This window comes from Vicia villosa, unplaced genomic scaffold (genome assembly GCF_029867415.1).
Source record: "Vicia villosa cultivar HV-30 ecotype Madison, WI unplaced genomic scaffold, Vvil1.0 ctg.002613F_1_1, whole genome shotgun sequence".
Lineage (NCBI taxonomy): Eukaryota > Viridiplantae > Streptophyta > Magnoliopsida > Fabales > Fabaceae > Vicia > Vicia villosa.
The window spans coordinates 158205-166242 of NW_026705985.1; positions in this window are offsets into that span (position 1 = coordinate 158205).

The following is an 8038-nucleotide window of genomic DNA, read 5'->3' on the forward strand; positions in this document are numbered from 1 at the left end:
GATAGTGCATCGGAGGATTATGCATCTTCCTCATTCCCACTTAAAAGGGCATCAAAATCAGAACTTCCAACTACCTTTCATTCCCAAGCGGTAGTCAAAGATCCTTCAACAGAGTACCATGGTTCTTAAAGAAGTTCCCCAACCGAGGGTACTCAAACAAGACGGCAAAGATCATTAACAATCACAATATAGTCATATCCAGATGACTGGCGGAAATTTATTTTCCCAAATAGAAGCTTGACATCATACATCATACATCATACATCATACATCATACATCATATATCATACATCATATATCATACATCATACATCATGCATCATGCGCATATTCATACACATATTCATACACAACATAACATGCATATTTCTCCTTTAGCTCACATTACATGCATCATAAACATTGCATATCACTAACTTGATTTTTTCAGGCAGACGGATATCTTCAACAAAGATGTTCTCAATCACATGCAGTGTTCACCTGAATTCCATGAACGGTTCTCTCAGATATAATCAAGCCGAAGATTCATTATGATCACTTATCAACTCAAAAACAAGCATCACAGATCTAAAGTCGATACCTCAGACGGTTCCAGAACGATCTAACATCGAAGATCTAAAGCTGATACCTCAGACGGTTCCAGAACGATCTAACATCAAAGATCTAAAGCTGATACCTCAGACGGTTCCAGAACGATCTAACATCGAAGATCTAAAGCTGATACCTCAGACGGTTCCAGAACGATCTAACATCGAAGATCTAAAGCTGATACCTCAGACGGTTCCAGAACGATCTAACATCGAAGATCTAAAGCTGATACCTCAGACGGTTCCAGAACGATCTACCATCGAAGATCTAAAGCTGATACCTCAGACAGTTCCACAATGATCAACTTCCAAAATCTAAATCGGAAAAACTTTGGACATGTTCCGTAACAATCATCCTCCTAGACTTAAAGCGGTAACCTTGGACAGTTCCGAAACAGTCAACACAAAGACTCTCAAATCCTTCATCAAGATATAATCAATGGATTCATTCTGATGAACGAACCATCAAATACAATTGCCGGGTGGCATCTGAAAGCCCATCAAAGGTAATGTTTCAATCTGCCAACAACATTTCGCAGACGGCATTCAAATGCAACTTCCAACATCTCTTCTGATCAAGGTAAGTGCAAATTTTCAGGGCATCTAAATATTCAATCATCTTCTACCTTCAGATTTCATACAATCTCTTCAGGTTTAAGAAGATTGAATAGGGGCAACTGTTATACCCCAAAATTTGCCCGCATCTTTTTTCAAGAAAACTCCAATCTAAAAATTAAGAGTCTCATATAATCATGGATTTTTATTTCAATAAATATCCTGACATGTGAAATACTTAGTTTTTAGAATTTTTCTTATACAGTATTTTGGCTTGCAGTTGAATTTATTCTTACGCAAACGCCAAATACTGTTTATTACTTCACACATGCTATTTATTTATTTACAGATAAATAGTACTGAAACAATTGGTACAGAGTTAAATCTTTTGCAGGCGCAGAATCAGGAAACTCAGACTGTACTGGTAACAAGTAGATTATTATTATCTTTTGTTTCCCATTAATTTTTGTACTATATTCCATTATTTTCAAAATCTTTTCAAATCTCTTTTTCAAAAAATCAAATCCTAACTTTATTCTATACATCTCTCTTTTTCCCAACACTATCATACACTTTCTTTCAAATCTTACTTCCACTCAAATTTTCCTTTTGTAAGGAATCACTTCATTCCCCAACGTCTCTATCTTTCTTTCCATTCTGTAAATACCTCTCATTTTTCCATAAAAATCTCACATCAAATTCTAACTCATCTCTCAAATTTCTACTTCATATCCATCCTTTCTTCTTCCCCGACAAAATGGCGAAGTGGTGGGAAACGTGTTTTCTTATGGTCATCACCATTGCTACGGTGATCATGTCTTTTTTCTGTCTACATAGCCCGGAACACTGTGGACCTGGGATGCTTGCACTCCCAATCATCTACATGTTATTATTTGTAGCATGGGTTATTAATCGTCATTCTTAAAATTTGCCGTATTTCTTATTCCTTAAACAACAAAAATGGATGAAAATTAACTTTGTCTTACTCCATAAATGTTATTTTTACAGGAGAAACAAGTTTTTGAGACCTCAAATGGATTTCATGGACATACATATATCTCAAAGTACCATCACACAAATTTTCAGACTTCAATTCACTCAGACGCACCGTCAGCAGCTCAAACAGTCAATAGACGACCCGTTTGACCAAAAAAGTCAACAGACAGTCAAAAATGAAATTTTTTGTCAACATCCATATTTTGTCAAAAGATTAATCATTTGATCATTGGATGATCATAATTCATCAAGGAAAGATCAAAATTCAACAAAACCCTAAGATTCAAAATTAGGGTTTTCTCCAAAAAAGTCAACTGAACTTTGACTGGCCATAACTCTCTCATCCTTCATCCAAAAAATTCAAACCAAAGCTCATTTTGAAGGAAATTTAATTATCTTTCAAATGCAATTGATCCCATGGTCATTACATTCACCATTTGAAAAATATGAACAAAGACATTACAGGTCATTTTCAAAGTCAACAAAAAGACACTTTTTCATAAGGACACACAAGGAGCATCAAAAATCATTTTGACATGAGACCAAAGACATCGGTTAGAGGACTCTTTGAGGTTTCCAAAAAGTGCAAGATCTCCTTCATATGACAAAAATTGAGGGATTTACACCTTGTTGAAGTTGGCTAAATTTTGGGAAAATGCATAAAACCAACATTGCTCAAAAATGTATTTTTTCCAAATGGGGCCAAGTTTTCATGGTTCAAACATGTTTGCCATGATATTATGGGCCTCCCACGACCAATACAAAGCCCACACCATTTTTATCCATTTTTGGCTTAATTTTATCTTATTTTAAGATTAAATGAAAAAAGAAAATGGAAGGATAATGGATAGCTTAGTTTCTAAGCATGAGTCATCCAAGAATCTTCAATTTTTTGCAGAAGATTGAGGTACAAGGCAAGAGCATTGAAGAGAAGCAAGACTTGGTCAACAATTCAAAGGTTTTAATATAAAAAAATCAAGAATTCAACAAAGGCAACTAAAGGCTTCTTGGCTTCAATTCTAAGCACAACATAGCCTATATAAAGGCTATAACACTTCACAAATGAAAGAGCACGAAATTAGAGCCAAACTTCTGCTTGTAACACACTTGTAATTACTTAATTTTTTCAAAGAAACTTGAAATTCGAATTTTAAGTTTAAGTCATTTTCAATACAAACTAAGCATTCAAACATCTTCCTCAAGCATCACTGAACATATTCCAATCATTTCCAAGTCTTGAAACTCACTGAACCAAGTTGATGAAGGAGCTTTGTGAGTCCTTCAAGATCAAGAATCACAATTCTTCTCCGTATCGTCCAAAGATGAATGGCGCTGTCGAAGCGGCCAATAAGAATATTAAGAAGATTGTGCAGAAGATGGTAGTGACCTACCGAGATTGGCACGAGATGCTACCTTTTGCTTTGCATGGTTATCGCACCTCTGTGCGTACATCGACTGGGGAAACTCCTTTCTCACTTGTTTATGGTATGGAAGCGGTATTACCTGTTGAAGTTGAGATTCCTTCCCTGAGGATTATGAAAGACGTCGAGCTTAACGAGTCAGAATGGGTACAGAATCGGATGGATCAGTTGAATCTCATTTATGAGAAGCGTTTGGCAGCCATTGGTCATGGTCAAGTGTACCAAAAGAAGATGAGAAAAGCTTTTAACAAGCGGGTGCGACCCCAAAGCTACAAACCAGGTGACCTGGTACTCAAAAGAATCATTCTTCCTTAGGGTGATCCACGAGGCAATTGGACTCCGACGTATGAAGGCCCCTTTGTTGTGCAGAAAGTATTCTCTGGCGGTGCCATGATGCTTGCAACAATGGACGGCGAGAACTTTTCGCACCCTGTGAACGCAGATGTAGTCAAAAAATACTTCGCATAGACCTGATATAAAAAAAAAGAAAAAAAAAAGAAAAAAAGAATATAAAAAGAAAAAAGAAAGAAAAAAAGAAAAGAAAATGAATCAGGCAAAAGAATGTAAAAGAAACAAATATACCCGCTAAGTTGAAAACCCGAAAGGGCGGCTTAGGCAAAAAAGGGAAAAAAGCGAACGACTACGTCTTGCATGCGACCTCGACAATCACTCTTCATACATGTTTAGGGCTCCCGACCAAGGGATAAGCAAGACTCCGTGTTCTTGAGTTTGCACCTGGCAACTCAAATCCCTAAAGCATGCACAACATCCAATCACTTTGTTTAGGGCTCCTGACCGAGGGATAAGCAAGACTCCGTGTTCTTGAGTTTGCACCTTGCGGCTCAAATCCCTAAAGCATGCACAACATGCCAATCACTTTGTTTAGGGATCCCGACCGAGGGATAAGCAAGACTCCGTGTTCTTGAGTTTACACCTGGCAACTCAAATCCCTAAAGGCGCTCACAGACCCCGTCGGGTCCACAAGTTCAGTGATGTCACACCAATCAGTTGTTAAATCGGGCGGTGATCAATCCTAATGAGTACGGTCTTCCAAATCAAGGAGATGAGAATGTCGGAGTTATAAAGGTGATAACAGGATCGAAACCAAGGGATATCCGTTTCACATTGCCATTTCTCACTACGCCAAATTTAAGCTGTAGCAGCGCAGCTACTAAAGCGCTTTTAGCAAAAGCGCTCTCGTAGGGCTCGCTAAAAACAAAATTAATAAACAAGGGAAAATGATGCAAAAAAAGCGCTCTGGTAGGGGGGGTTATGAGAGCGTTTTCAAAAAGCGCTCTGGTAGGGGGGGGGTATGAGAGCGCTTTTAAAAAGCGCTCTGGTAGGGGGGTTATGAAAGCGCTTTTAAAAGCGCTCTTATAGGGTGGGTGCTACGAAAGCGCTTTTGGGATAAAAGCGCTCTGGTAGGGGGTGTTATTAAAGCGCTTTTGAAAAGCGCTTTGGTAGCCCATTTAAAAAATTATATATTTTACAAACACACGCGTTTTGTTTCAGATCCAAAACACGCGAACCTTCTTCTTCCTTTCGTTGCTCCGCCGTCCTCACTCCCTCTCCAGCCTTCAACCGACTCCGCCGCCGCCTTCCTCACTCCATCGCCACCCTTCAACCGTCTCTTCTCTGTTCAGGTTAGGGTTTTGTGCCGGAAATTTTCCTTTTTTTCATTGTTTGCTTTCAAAAATACAAAATTTTATTTAGGGTTATAGTTAATATTATTGGGGCTTTTTTAATTTATCAGTGATTTAGGTTTTATCAGTGTGATTTAGAGTATTGAAGACAAAGTTTGTTAGGTTTTTATCAGTGATTTAGAGTATTGAAGACATGTATCAAGTAAGTAGAAGATGTTATTGATAATGAGACCTACAAGGGATATCTGTTTCATCAACTTTTACATGATTCAAGATTTTCTATATGTAGTTAATAATAATCACGTTTTTCTATTGTAGGTTGAGCTTCAAACAGTGGATGGACTGGTAAAGGATAGAACACAATGTGCCCCTGCCGATTATGTTCCACAGAATATGAATCAAGTAATTGTACCCCGAAGTCTTCTGTGGCAGGATCCTTCGGGGTACAGTTACTTGATTCATATTCTGTGACACAATACAACTTGGATAGAAATGAGGCGATGCAGGTTAAGTCCAACAAAACCTTCAAATTTCTAGTCCAACAACCCCTTCTCATTATTGCAACATTTATTGATTGAGTAAACATACACCCCTAGCTTACACCAACACCGTAATTTTCTACATACAAGGTATACAATTCATTTTTTATTAATTTATTCTATCTTAATTTCTGTGCACAAGTATCTATCTGTGTTAAAATATACGGTGTAATATACAAGTGTAGGAAAATAAGTGTAGATATAGCATAGCTCAAAGATGAAGGAAAACGCTGAAGGGTAAGTAGTACTAACTAGTTGTCATGTATTATTTGTCATAGAAATTAATATTCAACTTTTATTTGTGTCTAATTTTTCCTGTCAATTGGTTGTGAACTTTACATTAATTGTTGTTGCAGAGAAACTTCTTATATTGCTAAGAGATAGTAGAAAGCTCACAAGGATACTGGGCTCTTTTGATCAATTTGGTAACAACTTCTCAAATTCTGTAATTGTTTGACATGCTGTTCTTGAGGGTGTCTGTGACAGGATTATTGTTAGTGATCTATATTGCTTTATCCCTCTGGGCTATATGACGTGGCTGTGTTAAATTTAAGGTAAACTTTATGTACAAAATTTGTTGAACTAATTTACAATAAATGATATTCCATTCCATGTATTCAAGTTAGATATATAAAGTCCTAAATATTAATAAATTAATTTGTATTTATTGATATATTTAATTTGATTATTCTTTTTTACACGACATATATATATATATATATATATATATATATATATATATATATATATATATATATATATATATATATATATATATATATATATATATATATATATATATATATATACTCGTTCTACTCTTTACCTTCTTATTTTAGAGCCTTTATATAATAATAATCTTATTTTGATTATATTATTTTTATTTTGCAGATTGTGAAGATTTTCAGTCATTTGAAGATGTTCAGACTTTGCAGGACTAGGACCGATTTAGTTGATTTAGTTGTTTAGGGATGATTTTCTTATTGTTATAATGTCATGTGAATTGGTTTAGTTGTTTTCATGTTAGAAATATGTGAATCGGTGTATATATATTTTGGATTAATTACAACGGTATAATTATAATGCATGTTTAGTATATAATCGAAATCGCTTCTTTGTTGAAATAATGAGATTACTGAAATAATGGGATTACGATTGTAAATTATAGGTTTATGGGATAACAATGGTAAATTACAGGTTCATGAAAGAATGCTGCCATAAATGCAGGTTTAGAAATTATAAAAATAATAGGTTTATAAAAAAAAAGCATAAAAAATAAAATAAAAAACGCAACCTACGAAAGCGCTTTTGGAAAAGCGCTCTTATAGGGGGGGCTATCAGAGCGCTTTTCCAGAAAAAGCGCTCTAATAGGGGGATACCAGAGCACTTTTTCCAGAAAAGCGCTCTTATAGGGGGGTCTACCAGAGCGCTGTTAGAAGCGCTTTTGTTACCTACGCCAGCGCTGGCTTTCACAGCGCTTTAAAGCGCTTTTAAAGCCCAAAATAAGCACTTTCCTAGGCCTTCCGTGTTGTAGTGTCTCTTGTACTCAATAATATGTGGTTGCCTCTTACTAGGAACTACTTCTGAAATGTGTTCGCTCTTTTATCTTAAAGATCCTTTTTATCTAAAGATCCTTTTGCTTTATATCTGCTTGTTTGGTTTGCTTGTTCCTCTTACAGGTGTATTGTGCTTATGCTCGACGTGCGTGTCGACCTTTGCGTGCTTTCATGGCTAATCGGTGTGCTGACTATTTGCTTTTGCTTTGCTAGCTCGCTCGCGGGATTATAATTTCTTCGCTTTGCTTCACTTAGTTTACGGATCATCATCCGTTTGGTATTGATCCCGTTTCATTTTATTTCTCTCGCACTTTACCGCTTTCTCGCACCATCCTATAACATGAGAAGTAGGACCTAGACATTCATCTGGCCAAGCCCTCGAAAGAGGCTCTGTTTTTGTTGGTGTGTTTATATTTGTGCTTTGCGGCAGGGCGTCACGGTGTAATAAGTCCTATATGGCACTCCATTAAGTCCTCATGGAAGGCACGCGGAAAGGGTTAGTAATCAACCCCCGCCTAGTCTCATCGAGTCCGTTCGGTATGCGCACGCTACGCGTCGCTTGCTTTTGAACCTGCACAAGATCTTGTTATCGAGTATGTCAGGAAAAGGGTTCATGCAGCCGAACCCCCGCCTTTCCCATAGCTCGCGTCGCTCGAAGTTGATGCTCGGTGTACGCACGCACCGTTTTCCTTTACGATCCGTGACGGCTTGGTTGCTGAGAGGGACTCGCTCCTCTTGTC